The 14,923-nt window shown below is 41.2% G+C and overlaps 1 protein-coding gene across 7 annotated transcripts in view; it reads right to left on the bottom strand.

Moving 5' to 3' along the window:
* Positions 1 to 14,923, bottom strand: part of APLP2 (amyloid beta precursor like protein 2) — a 69,799-nt gene that overhangs the window by 35,741 nt on the left and 19,135 nt on the right. The gene's annotated exons all lie outside the window — the stretch shown is intronic.

The raw sequence follows: 14,923 nt of genomic DNA, 5'->3' as shown, positions 1-14,923 counted from the left end.
TCCTAGAGGCACCAGGTTGGCCACTGTGTGAACAGACCGCTGGACTTGATGGGCCTTGGTCTGATCCAGCAGGGCCTGTCTTATGTTCTTATGAGCTACAGAAGACTACGAAATGAAGAGCCGCCCCCCACCCACCCCGAGAATAAACATAACCCGTTATACAGTTCATTACTGGTCAAAGGAGGCCAGTACTGGCAATAGTGGTGAGTAAGTAGTCATTCAATATGTGTGTAAAAGCTACAAAAACACCGTTCAATAAGCTTTACAGCATTAGCTCACTGAAACAAAGAGCCTGTAGCCTTGACTGATACACTAGTTAGTGAAGGCAGGCAGAAGAACCCTGGAACAAGGTTTCCATTCTGTCCACAAATGTCCCACACTCATGGGGAGGGACTAAGTGGTAGAGCATCTGCTTGGCATGCAGAAGGTCCCAGGTTCAATCCCCGGCATCTGCAGTTAAAGGGACTAGGCAGGTAGGTGATGTGAAAGACCTCTGCCTGAGACCTTGGAGAGCCGCTGCCGGTCGGAGTAGACAATGTTGACTTGGATGGACCAAGGGTCTGATTCAGTATAAGGCAGCTTCATGTGTTCAAAATAAAGCCTGCCATATGCTATGAAAAAGATCTTCCAAAATGACCATAACTGAACCTCACGGTATTCATGTTTAAAGCAACCAGAAGTTATCCATTTGTTTGTAGCAACTATGTATCTTCTGGAAGAAGAATGTCTCACGGGTCTGTGTTCCCCCCCCTCCGAAAAAGCCAGGGGAGGATAGGATTAATGCCTGTGACACTCCCTTCGAAAAAATAAGCCCAGCAGGTGCATTTGGAAAGGACAGGCTCTTTAAAAATAATCAGAGAAGAAGACATAACGTGTAGCTGTACCTCTTGATAAAACCCAGTGAATTCACAATAACTGGCACAGAAACGATTCATAGCTTATTACAAAGTATGGTCACCATTTGATTCAAATATATTTCTTTTAACTCTAGCACTACAGTATACTAGCACAAGACCACATAGTGATATATGAGTAAGCTATGGATCCGGTTATAATCTTGGAAGCGTGATGTTAGGACCAAAAGGTAATTAATGGTCTCCAGAAACTCTCTATGTTAACGTGACTAGGGGCTGAGGCGCTGCATAACTACAGCCGTAACGAGTACAGCTTGGTGTACAGGCTACATGACAGGCACAGATATTTTTCAATGACTTCATTCTCTCAGAAACCAGAAGAATATTACTGACTTAAACGAAGCATATGAAGGCCCGTGGCGCAGAGTGTTAAGCTGCAGGACTGCAGTCAAAAGCTCTGCTCACGACCTGAGTTCGATCCCAACAGAAGTCAGTTTCAGGTAGCCGGCTCAAGGTTGACTCAGCCTTCCCTCCTTCCGAGGTCAGTAAAATGAGTACCCAGCTTGCTAGGGGTAAAGTGTAGACAACTGGGGAAGGCACTGGCAAACCACCCCGTAAACAAAGTCTGCCTTGGAAACGTCGGGATGTGACGTCACCCCATGGGTCAGGAATGACCCGGTGCTTGCACAGGGGACTTTTACCTTTACTTAAACGAAGCATAACTGACATAAAACGCCTTTCGCCTCAATAAGCCAGCCCTGTCATTACTGGGATAAGGAGCGCCCTATCCCCCTGAGAGCATTGTCAAGGTGTGGACATACAAGCCACAAGAGTGGGCATGCCAAAAAATGGTTTTCAGGTGTGACAGTCCATGCTGGCTTTATTTTTTTCCACAGTAAAGCTGGTACACCAGTTAACTGACATGCCAAATATTATCAACTAAGTACATCTGACCAAAGTCAAATATTGTCATATATTCCACGAAGCCAAAACCATCACTGTATATACTTCGTCAAAAAAGTACAATTTGTTTTCAAAGGCTGCGTGACCCATGCCCCACAGCAGTTACGGCCGACCTAGCACCATAGCAAAACTTTGCTTCCTGTTTGGAAATGCTTGCAATTACCGCAGGTGGCCAAGAGGAATTTGCCTACTTAGCAGCAATGCCTTTGAATAGTTGCTATCATTTTACTTTGTCTAATTTTATTTTTGATTCTGAAACTGCAGGCTGTCCCTGGTGTCCTGTGTAGTGAACCGTTCATTTATCTTAAACATTGCTAAAAGGGAAGTAAAATAATTAATTACCATTTGTCATTGTTTCACAACATCTTTAATTAGCACTAATATGAAACCTGTTGAAGAACGACACATCTGTTTTGTTACGAGAAAGTGAATGCTTTAAAAGGCTTGACTAATCACGTGATCAAATGTTTTCAGCCTATGAAAAGGCCAATCCCATGCTCAAAGTGAAAGGTGGGACTTCTTAACTACTTAAGAAGGAAAATTATATATACTTATATATTCACGCGCGCCCTCCATATGCCTATGTTAGGACAGGCCTTGACAAACTTTCTTCGGAGCCACCCAAAACATTTGGGAGCCACATTTATTTTTAATTATTTTTTTCATTATTGCTACCACAAAATCCTCAACTCTTCACTGCTTCTCATAATTTTTTTACAGCTACGACAGCTACGATAAATAAAATATGGGGTAACTAGTTGTCACCACTACCACAACAAAAAACACTAACCTCTAACTTCTCCCCCAATTTCTCATAACGCTATTGCTTTAAAAAGCTCCATTTAAATACTGGATCTAGTATAGGAAGCAACTGGGTGAGAAGTGAACTGATCGATCACTGTTAGTTAACATATAGACAGTGACAAACTCTTCATGCCTATGTTTTGTTGTATGACATAAAAATGCATTCTGTTATGGAATGATAAATAAGCTTTTTACTTCTACTGATTGACACAACAGTAAATAATTGCTGGAAATCCTAGTTGCCACAATGAAATTTCTAGGTACCATGGCACACTGGCACCTGGGATTTGCCAAACCCTATCAGCCCATTCCAGAGCCTTGCAGTGGCAGGGGGCCACCAGAGAAGTTTCCCAGCCCCCTGCAAGGCAAAAAATACCCCCTTTAAAACCTAAATTTGCGAAAACGGGGAAAATAGCCCTATTGAAAACAGCGATGCCACAGTTCTTTTCCATGATTTAGGTCCTGACGTAAGTGCCCCTTATTCCATGATAAGTGGGTACTTACGCTGGCGCTGGGTTCACGCTGCCTCCACACCACTTTCAGCCCAAACCTCAGCAATGGGCTGTCCGTTACTCCAAACTTACCCTAACTGTGCTGCTTTTCATTTACAACAGGGAGTAGCAAAGACTACTTCCCTGTGTGTGGTGATCCTTTGGGGTCTTTTTCTTTGCAATTCTCACATAACTGTTCTCTCCCTTCCTTTGAACACAAAGTCACAGTTTCGTACCAACTGGGGAGATGCAAAGCTTTTATTTTTAGCCATCCCTATGACTTAAGCAGTCCCCACTTTCAAAACTTGAGTGCCCCTGCTGTAGATCAAATGTACTCACCGAGAATATCCCGTTTAATTTTTATCACTGGGAATATCCTGTCTAATTTTTATCAATCCACTTAGCATGAAGTGGTTGAAAGGTGCTTTAGCAGTATTACTATGAAGTGACAGAAACACAAAAGAGTGCGTAACCTCTGAGTTTCTGCAGTTCCTCCATTAAAAAGAATCAGTTTATAGCTGACAAAAATTGCACTTAACGACTAAAAATATGCGGCTGAGTCCACCGACTTTGGTTCAGAATTTCATTAAGTGATCTTTATCTACGCCATACATTTTAGTTACGAGGCCTTGAAAAGCCTAGAATTACTCAAGAGGGCAAACGCGAATGCCTATATTCCAAGGAATAGGTTAACAAGCAAATAAAACGTTTCAGAAAGAGGGTGGAACCGGGTTCGGTGCCAGCGGGGAGCGTCTGGAATGTTAACCTTGGCCCTCACAGATGATGCATTATGCAAAAAATAGTCTCGGGCTTCTGAGTTTCAGGGTTTGGAGAGAAGTTGCAAGGCCTATGTTGAAGAACCAGTTTTAGGCACCGCGGTTTGTTTCTTTGGCGGTACTAACAACCGTATACGCCAGAAACTAAGCAGAGGCACTGCTAATCCTACAGCTTCCCACTAGACATTCTTCCAACAAACAGTCTGAGCCTTCTTCAAACACACATCTTCAAGTCAAGCTGATGCAGGGCTCAAACATTAATGCTGAAGTGTTAGCATTTCTGCCATCTCCTCAGCTTATCTCCACAGATACCCAGGGAAAGGTAACACACACACACACACACACCCTCAGATTGTTCAAATAGTTTGTGTGTCACCAGAGAGAGAGGTTGCCATAGTGACATTTTAGGTTCGTATTCACAAGTGGGTTGGCTAACTTGCTCTCAAGATGTTATTTACCGAAAGAAAGATTGGATGGAATTATCAGCCACAAAGCTCCTAAATCAAAGCGATAGGAGTAAAGTCGTATTGTGTGTCCAGCGTTACAGAAGTCTGCATCATACACAAGATCTGAATATCAATTATTTTCTCGCACTCCAGCCAGGCTGCTTACAGGTTTCTTTTCTTAAGCATGCAACTCCAGATGAAAAAATGACAAAGATAAAAACTGGTGTCTCATGTGCACTAAAATCGTTCAGCATTATTCTTCTGCCAGCATAGTTAGAGTGTTGAACTAGGATCTGGGAGAGCTGGGTTAATACACACACTCTACCATGAAGCTCACTGGATTACCTTGGGCCAGTCACACACTTTCTGCATAATATACCTCACAGGAACGTTGTGAGGATAAAGTGAAGGAGAAGAGAAGTATACTGCCCTGATCTCCTTGAAGGAAGATGCCCAAGGTCACCCAGCAAGTTTCCAAGGCACAAGTGGAGATTCAAACCTGGGTCTTCCAGATACTACTCCGACACTCTTAACCATTATACCACACTGGCACTGAAAACTGTTATCACAGTAATTTTATCACACCCAAAGAACTATGCATGATATGCCATGGATATAGTTGTTCACCCATCTATTTCAGGATAATTCAGATCTCTTCCACAGAAGTCACCGGGGAACCTCAGTTTCGCTGTTGCTCTCTGTAGCATCACTTGAACTAATTCCATATCAGACTGGTGACTGCAATAAGCCCTCAACCTAAGATTGCCAGTTCCATGTTGGGAAATACCTGGAGATTTTGAGGGTGGAGCCTGAGGAGTGCAGGGTTTGGGGAGGGACTTCTACTGGGGTATAATGCCATTGAGTCCACCTTCCAAAGTGGCTATTTTTCTCCAGGTGAACTGATCTCTGTCATCTGGAGATCAATTGTAATAGTGTGAGATCTCCAGCCACCACCTGGAGGTTGGCAACTCTACCTCCACCATTGTATCAGAGACAAGTACGAGTTTTAACTTGGGTTTTGATTTGACCTGTACAGCCAATCAGGTGAATTCATTACTAGACTTTTTACATGAGTTATTATATACAGTTGTGGTTTTAAACGTTCAACACTTTAAAAAAAGAAATTCTCACCACTACCCACCAAGTGTAGTGTGCAAGCATTGTCCATTCCTGTGGGTTTAGTGATGTACAATTAAACCAAAAGAGTTTCCGTCTACACATCAGGAAGACTTTCCTAACAGTTAGAGCAGTTCCTCAGGAATGACACGGTGCTTGCACAGAGGACCTTTACACCTTTAGATGGCCATCTGCCAGCAATGCTGATCATATGACCTTAAGCAGACGATGAGAGGGGGGGCATCTTGGCCAACTTCTGGGCATGGAGTAGGGGTCACTGAGGGTGTGAGGGGGGAGGTAGTTGTGAATTTCCTGCGTTGTGCAGGGGTCGGACTAGATGACCCTGGTGGTCCCTTCCAACTTTATGATTCTAATATTCACAGTGACAACTTTTAATCCCCAAACCGGTTTCGTTTTTTATTAGGGAAATCTGTGCAAGCACAGCTCTTGTAATTGTGGATGCAGTACAGCCTTCCAGTAAGCTCAAAAGGAGGTCAATTAGGTTATCCCTGGTAATGATGATGGCTGAGAAAAGTTGGTGCTTGAAAGCAGTCCCTTTAATGCTGAATTCATCATAGGCTGTCCTTGGTGCACAAAATCAATTTAAATTACAAGGCAAGGAATTTAACATGAGAAAGACCGGGCTGAGTGAGTAAGGAAAGCTTAATTCAGTTTAGCCTTTTCTTTTTCGGCTCTCTGGCTTTACAGTATTTCAGCACAATTAGGCCGTAAAGCTGCCTGCAGCAAAAATTAGACTTGTAGTGTTCAGCAATGAAAGATAAATCTTTCACTGACTGACCAGTTACATGCTAGGCTGGTTCAAAAATTTAAATTAGCAATTTGTATCACCAAGAAAAAGGCAAATCAACAGTTTAACTCAAAATATTCCATCTACCGTTAAGATGCTTCCTAAAAATGCAAGTCAGCCCTGACCTGGATAGCCCAGGGTACCCTGATCTTGTCAGATCTCCGAAGGTAAGCAGGGTCGACTTTAGCAAGTATTTGGATGGGCGACCTCCAAGGAGTACCAGGGCTGTGACGTGGAGGCAGGCAATGGCAAACCACCTCTGAACATCGCTTGCCTTGAAAACACTACCAGGGGTTGCCATAAGTCAGATGTGACTTGACAGGGGAAGGCATGCAGGTCAGATCCTACTAAATGGATACTATAACCACAGGACAGTTATTGAAAAATGGAGAGCCTTTCTAAAATTTGAGAATGGCCAGTTTTGTAAATATACAAATTAATGTTTTTAGTTTTACATAATTATATAGGATACATTCTTAGACAACAGGTCATGTCTTCTAATAGGGTCTCTTTTACCACTTACAGCCATGACAGGGCTCTTTAGAAAGGTGCTTGTCAGAATCAATACTAGAAGATGCTTCTTTTTCCCAAATGATAACTGATTTAGTCTGTCCTTTCTGTTACAGAACCATCCATGTCCATCCCTCAAAAAAGAAAAAAGCCAGCACCCAAACAACAGCAAAGGCGGACAGCAGCTACTGACCAGTACATTATTTTCCACAAGATAGAAGGTTGGTATACTGAACCAAATTGCCCAAATCAGGTGGCATGGATAGCTTGATGGAAGATGTCAACCTAGTGTGCGGCTGCTATAAAGGCAAATTCCATGCTGGACAAGGAATAGAGGAGAAAACTGCTGCTATCATACCGCCCTTGTACAAATCTATGGTGAGAACACACTTGGAATACTGTGTACAGTTCTGGTCACCACATTTAAAAAAGGATATTGAAGCTTGAGAAGGTGCAGAAAAGAGCAACCAAAATGATCAGGGGGCTAGAGCAATTGCCCTATGAGGAGCGGTTAAAACATTTAGGGCTCTTTAGCTTAGAAAAAAGTCAGGTAAGGGGAGATATGATAGAGGTCTATACAATTAGGCATGGTATAGAGAGTGGACAGGGAGAAGCTTTTCTACCTCTCTTGTAATACTAGAACACCGAGTCATCTGCTGAAGCTGAAGGGTGGGAGATTCAAAACTGATAAAAGGAAGTATTTCTTCACACAACACATGGTTAAATTGTGGAACTCCCTGCCCCAGGATATGGTGATGGCTGCCAACTTGGAAGGCTTTAAGAGGGGAGTTGACATGTTTGTGGAGGATAGGGCGATGATCTACTAGTCATGATGCATACCTATTCTCTCCAGGATCAGAGGAGCATGCCAAATATATTAGGAGCTGTGAAACACAGGCAGGATAATGCTGCTGCAGTCATCTTGTTTGTGGGCTTCTTAGAGGCACCTGGTTGGCCACTGTGTAAACAGACTGCTGGGCCTTGGTCTGATCCAGCATGGCCTGTCTTATGTTCTTATATCCTTCGTGCCTATACATAAAAGGTCATCCAGGTAGATCACTGGCTTTCTGGGGTAAGTTGCCAGTGCCTGGCCCTAGTATCAAGCCGTAAGTACATGAACTATTGTGCTACATGCTCGGTGAAGTTGTTTCCAACACCAGTGTTTCTTCACAAGCAACCTTTCATGCATTCACAACAAAGTCAAAAATTCAGTTTTAAGAGATTTAATTTTAAATAAGGCTATTTTAAGGAGAGAAACCTAGCATAGCTGGAGCTGTATTTTTAAAATCCAATTTAAATTTTAAGTATATTTTTGTTACTTTAAAAAATAAATTTTCATTCACCCTGGCCACTTCTATAATATTCCCTAACCTTCAGGAAGAGTTATTTGACTCATTCACACCAGAAGAATTATCTGACCATATTTCATTGCACTGAGGATAAAGGCACAGGCTCTGTCTGCTGTACATTCCCCTTTTTTTTTACGTTCAGTTATTCAATATCTAAAGGCCAGAATTCAAGCCAAGAATTAATCTAGCTATTCAAATTCTGGCATATATCTAATATCTAAAAGCCAGAATTCAAGCCAAGAATTAATCTAGCTATTCAAATTCTTGCATGTAAGCAGCCCACTGTTTGCCATTCAGTAAAAATCAGATGAAATTATAAACTACAGCATGTTGGTAATGCTGAAGTCTTTGACTTCCAAGCCGTGAACAAAAGGAGGAGAGCACTTCCATGGCTTGTTCCCCCAAGAACAAACCATGGTTTGTTGGTTTGCTACATATGAATTGGACTGCTGTCTCTTAATTCAGAGCTCAATCTCCAATCAAGTGCATTTAGATGTGAATCTTCATAAACCAACCCTGTGAAGAAAGCAAAGCTTCTAGGAACCAAGAGAGAAACTCAGATGCTAAAGGAGGGTGTCCTCACTTCCCCCAATATTGTTAAAAGTTTAAGTAGGGGTTTTTGTTGCTGTGTTGAACTAGAATGGCGTAGCTTCTTGAGAACAGCAATTCAAAATTTTCCCTGATAGCAACTTTTCTGCTAAGTGTCAAACTCTGTAGCCTGAATTTTTACTAGAGTTTCACAAGTACAATAATCTTGATCACCCTCTGCTTCTATTAGTCAAGCTGATCTCAGACTACTCTGAAGCAAAACCCAAGCAGAGAAAATAATGGGGGACCTCTGAATGCAATATGCTGTATGAACAAGCTGTTAGGTTAGACAATGAGCATCCTAGATCTCCATGTATTGTTTCTCTGTTACATGTACTCCAAACAGAACTGACTTGGATTCAAATTCACCCAGGAGACACAAAAGAGGATTTGTCAAAGCAAACACTAGATGTCACATCCTGTTAACCGCAGCATGAACTGAGAAGACTGAGGCTACTGGTTCTAACAGAAAGCAGATCACATGGCAACCACTTAAGCATAGAACTGCTTGATCCAGGAATAGGTTATTAAATACAGGGCAATTTACACAGGATAATTTGGTAGCAGAATGCCATCTGGAGCATTAAAAATATGCATTTGACTATGGAGCTGATATTGGGCCAGCAGACTCATCTATACTGCTAAGCAATTCAAAAGGCAGAAGATCCTTTCTACCGGCGATTCTGCCAACACCTATCCTACTCTGTTTCAGAAGGCTGATGTTGGTCTGCAGTAGAAGAGCTAGGTTCAAGTCCAGGAGCACTTTAGAGACAAACAAGATTTTCAGGGTATGAGCTTCCAAGGATCTAAGGTACCTAATGGCAGGAACTCGGACTCCTGAAAGCTCATATCCTGAAAATCTTTTTGGTCTCTAAGCTGCAGTAGACTCGAATCTAACTAAACTGCTGAGATTCCTGGTAAGAATTTTTCCCTATAAGTTACCATATGAACTCCACAACAGTTCCATGTGTTTTTTTCTGTGCCACTCTGAACAACAGGCAGATCATGACCTTAGGCAGATCATGAGAGGGAGGGCACCTTGGCCATTTTCTGGGCATGAAGTATTGCATTGAGGGTGTGGGGGTGTAGTTGGGAATCTCCTGTTTGTGCAAGGGGTTGGACTAGATTACCCTGGTGGTCCCTTCCAACTCTATGATTCTAATACCTGCAGCTTCATATGAGAAATGTAACTGGACAACCCTACCAGGATGTAGTAACAGTTCTGCCAGTTAAAGGGTATTTCTTTTCAAAACTGCTTCACAAATCCAGAGATTCTACTATGAACCTCCGAAAGTAATCCTCTTACCTAGAATCTCCTGCAAAAAAAAACACAAACACACACACACACACACACTGCAATAATCCATCCATTTTATACCGAAAGTGAAATTTCAGTCTCTTGGCATACAGGCCAGAGAAAGATCAAATTTGCATGGGAAAATAGTAGGTAGAGATACTAGCATGGGGGTCAGGGTGCTGCGCTAGGTCCAGTTAAACCCAAACTTGCCATGAAACTTAATGGGCGGTCTTGGGCCCATTTTTCTGTCATATCACAGGGCTGCTGGAAAGATAAAATGGAGGAGAGGAGAAGTACATATGCCACTCTCAGCTCCTTAAAGGAAGGCCATGATAAAAAATTTATATCAAATACTACTAATCTCAAAAATAGTCCCTTAAGTAGGCAGCAGGCTTAAAATCCGACACAGCTGTTTGTGAGAACTGAGAAGAGTCAGCTTTTATGATCAATCTTCATGTAAGCTGCAGGTAAAAGAATTCATCCCTGGTGTTTCTCCTGAAGTATCAAGAAAGAGCCTAGATTTATGAAGCAACATTGCAGATAAATTAGGGAGGCACTAACCACAGTTTCAGTGAGACTCTTCATCATGTGGCATGTCTGCATCTGCAAGGTGCTCTACAGGCAACATTGGTCTACAGAACAAGCCATGAATTTCCATCCTAGCTCAGTACTTAGCACATAAGAGTGTTGATCTAGGGCAATTCTGAAGCTAACTAAACCAACAACAGGACTTTGTATCTTATCTGACTTCAATATACTAGGGATGACACTGATGAAATTCACTCCTTGCGGTATGAAGAACTCATTCTTAGGAAAATTGTTTTTTGGCTTAAAGGATCGTGTGTATGCACTTTAGAACATGGTGCCTAGAAATTTCATTGTAGCACCTAGTATTTTCAGAAGTGATTTTATTGTAGTAGCTCCCAGTAATCCTCAGTAGAAACACAAAGCTTTTTTTTCACATCAGAATAGGTTTTGCTATATGACACAGAAAAACACATGTGCATGAAGCTATTGTCACTGCTTGTTTATATGTTACCTTTACCCCATTCAGTGGTGGTAGATGAATTAATTTCTTAACAAATTGCTTTCTAGACTGGCTTCAGTATTCAATAAAAAAGGCCTTTTAAAGAAAATAATGAAGTTATGAGAAATTGGGGGAGAAGTTAGGTAGGATTAGGCTTTTGGTTGTGGTGGTGACAAGCATGGTTATTCTGCACTTTATATACTACAACAGTTTTGCCACAGCTTTAATAAAATTATAAGAAACGGAAGAGTTTATGATTTAGGTTTTGTAGTAGCAATAATTAGAAAATATTGATCATTAAAATACAAAGCCCTGAAAGGCTGGAAAATGCCAAAGTAAATTCATCGAGGCCTATCAGTAATTTGTCCCATCTCGTAATAATCATTATAGCCACGTATTTCAACAATGGACATTGTATTTCCATATGACTGCAAGTTTCCCTATTCTCTAGGGTAGATTGGCACTTGACAACATTAAAATGCTTACCTAACAAAACTTTTTCTCCCTCTCCCATAGTACTAGAACTCAGCAACAAACCACAAAGTTGATAGACAACTGGTCCAGGATGGACTAAAAGAAGCACTTTTTTACTCAACAGTTAGTAGCCATGACAACGAAAGTGAACTTCCACATTCAGAAACAGTAAGCCTTTGAATGCCAGTGCTAGGAAGCAACATGCAGGGAAAGCCTTAGATGACCATGATTGCTAGTCCTCCAGAGCAACTGGTTGGCCACTGAGTGGAAGAGGATGCTAGATTAGATGGACAACTAGTATGATCCAGCAGGGCTCTTCTTCGGTTCAAAGAAGTCTCACGATTGTGCTCTTCTAAGTTCTCACAGTATACTCATACGGTAGCCAGAGTGGTGTAGTGCTTAAGAGCAGTGGACTCTAGAGAACCGAGTTTGTTTCCCCACTGCTCCACATGAAGCCTGCTGGGTGACCTTGGACCAGTCACAGTTCTCTCAGATTGCTCTCAGCCCCACCTACCTCACAAGATGTCTGTTGTGGGAAGAGGAAGGGAAAGTGATTGTAAGCCAGTTTGAGACTCCTTAAAGGTAGGGTACAAAAACCAACTCCTCCTCTTCTTCTTTTACAGAATAACAAGGTTCATTTTTGGACTCATGCCACCAGTGGAGTGCCTCCAGAAGCATACCTTTTATCAGAGTAGGAAGAGACAAGTAGAAAACTTCAAACAGACCTGATTTTAGAGTTATATTGTAAATTTACACTGCTGATGCAAAAATAATTTTGTATTTATTCATCAGATTGTGTTTCATGCTTTGTTTTTCCCTACTTCTTCCTGCTTTTATTCAGCAGCGTGGTGGCTTGAACTCAGGAAGACTAATTAATGTCTGACACAGCAAGCAATAGACAAGCATCTCATCCTAGCTTCACTGCTTTATTTTTTTAAAATGCTGATAATTACAATAATGCACACTGGCAAAGGTCCAAGGCAGGAAGTATTATTGTCTGCAAATCAGATCTGGTGCAAGCCGATAATACTAACCCATACTGGCTTCTGAATTTAAATGGCACCTCTAAGCAAAGTAGTTCCCGGCTTGCTTTAATTCCGTTTCCTTTCAAATTTCTATAGTGAGAGCTACCACAGAGATAATGACCACAGCCAGTACCAAGGCAGATCTGCGCTCCCACCCAAGCTAAATTCATGTAAAGAACAAAATCAATCACTGCATTCACTGTTCCTAATAATTTGTGTTCATGGAGCAGCCATGAAAGCACAATGTCAAGGTACGGACAAGGTAGTAGTCTACACACGCATGCATATGGGAAAATACAACTTTATAAATTAACAAAGAAAGAAAGAGGTGAAGTGGGTCGTGCTGTTCAGATGACAGGCTCTTAGAATGTATCACTTACTGAGAAGTGAAGTTATCTTATTCAGCCAGTCATCGAGTAAGCAGGACTCAACAACTTTACCTACTTTTTAAAAGCAAGTCTTTTTATTGATATACTTCTAGTAAAATATGTGTAAATGCAGATTATAAAGTCTTTAACACTTCTATAAAAACTCTTGTCAAAGCACAATGTACGTATTTACAATGTCTGAAGTAAAAGCAAGCAAGTCTTACATACTATTCAGTTTTAAAATCCAACTTCTAAAATATAACAGTCAAATTATTCTGATTCAGTTCAAAGTATCTAATTCATAAAGTCTAGAATAATGTATTTAAGCCATACATACCAGTCAGCCTTTTCTTGAGAGCCTTTGGAAGGTTCTGATTCTCTGGGCTTAATGTGGCTGTATTTATACTGTTTCAGACTCATTAAGAGTGTTGATTTTACCATCAGGAGGGATATCTTCCTCCCCACTTTCAGATAACATGAGCAGTGCAATAATGTCTTAGTTGCAGCTGTTCAGGTTATTAGCTTCTCCCCATGGCCAAATATGGGCTTCCTTTCAGTCTATTTTGCTTAAAGTATAAACAATCATTTCTGAGCTCCATGATCACTCCATACACTCAATTTTAATACCATTCTCATTGTCAGTACAATACGCATTAAATGAGACTATTTAGAAATCTACAATACAATATATAACTATATAAATCATAAAACACAATTATTGCTCACATTGTAACATGTAACCATCTGGTCAGTAGGGAATAGCCTTCAGCAAGGTTACAGAAAGCAAGAAGCTTACTGCACTTATAGCCTTGAGGTTTTTAAGCAGACCTTCTCAAGGTCTGAGGATAGCAGGACTTTTCTGCTCTTGAGATATGAGCAGCTGACAGCTGGCAGCTGAATCAGGAAGGGTAATTTCAGATGCACCTTTCTGGCAGATAGTGAAGAATGACTCTGTTCTTCTCCCTTCAAGGACAAGACCAGGGTAAATTAGTTAGCTCTTGAAAGAATTCAGACCTTGAGAGAATTCAGTCAGCCTGTTCTAAGGACATTTGCATTTTGCAAGCTGTTGCCAGGCTCTTCATTACACAAACCTCTGCAGTTTGTGGTTCAGAGTTTGTATGTTGTGTTCAAGCTCTACATGGAATTAATTCTGCACATGTACACAAAATACCATAATTATGTCAGAGACCATGACAGAGGGAAGACAAAAGCCACACAGTGAGGGCCGGCTATGTCCTAGGAGGTACAGAATATAAACAGCAGCTGTGCATTGGTTAAAACAAAAAAAAAGAAAAGAAGGAATTCACCTCCTTAGGCTCTTAAGAGGTTAGAGATCCTTGAGGGGGAAGTAACCCTTCACAGGCCCAAAGTTTGCCAGCTATAAAAACCTTTGGAAGCAGCGCTACCGTTTATTCTTTGATTTTTCTTCATTTGTAACCATAAGGAAGACCTTAGACAAACCCAACAGCCCCCAAGGATTTTTAGGTTTCAGATTGTGACTTTGTGAAAACCGTAGCCCCGTTTTTCTCTCACTGGTTCTATTTTATTAAGCTTCATGGTCATACTCAAAACATTGGGCAAAAAATCTGCCAGACAGAGCAGATAAACCAGTGCTCTTAAAGAACATACAAGTGTTTTAGCAGTTAGGTCTACTATAAAGGCACACTCATTGAATTATGGGCAAACATGTCATTCTCCCTGAAATCTAGCTCAGAGGAAATCTGCTTTCCTAGTTTTGGCAGAAACTGAATTTGAACCATACTGATATACTGATTCTTGTATTAATCATCTACTTTGCCACCCCTTCTCAGAACAGGGTCAGATGCTTCTAGTTGCCTCCTTTCCCTTAAACTTGCTTTTTTGTTTGTTTATTGAAGCATTTGTTACTTCAGTAAGATTTTGAGATGTGCATGCATTTAAATAAACTAGACAAATTTTGCTGGCTGAATTAGCTTAAGCCTCAAAACCACGGGATAGACTCAAGGTCTCCATAATTGCTCAGAATGGATTAGCATCCACCTGTCCTC

Source organism: Euleptes europaea, chromosome 14 (assembly GCF_029931775.1).
Source record: "Euleptes europaea isolate rEulEur1 chromosome 14, rEulEur1.hap1, whole genome shotgun sequence".
NCBI classification, from domain to species: Eukaryota; Metazoa; Chordata; class Lepidosauria; order Squamata; family Sphaerodactylidae; genus Euleptes; species Euleptes europaea.
Note: the sequence above shows the minus strand (reverse complement) of the source record. Positions and strands in the feature narration are given on the sequence as shown.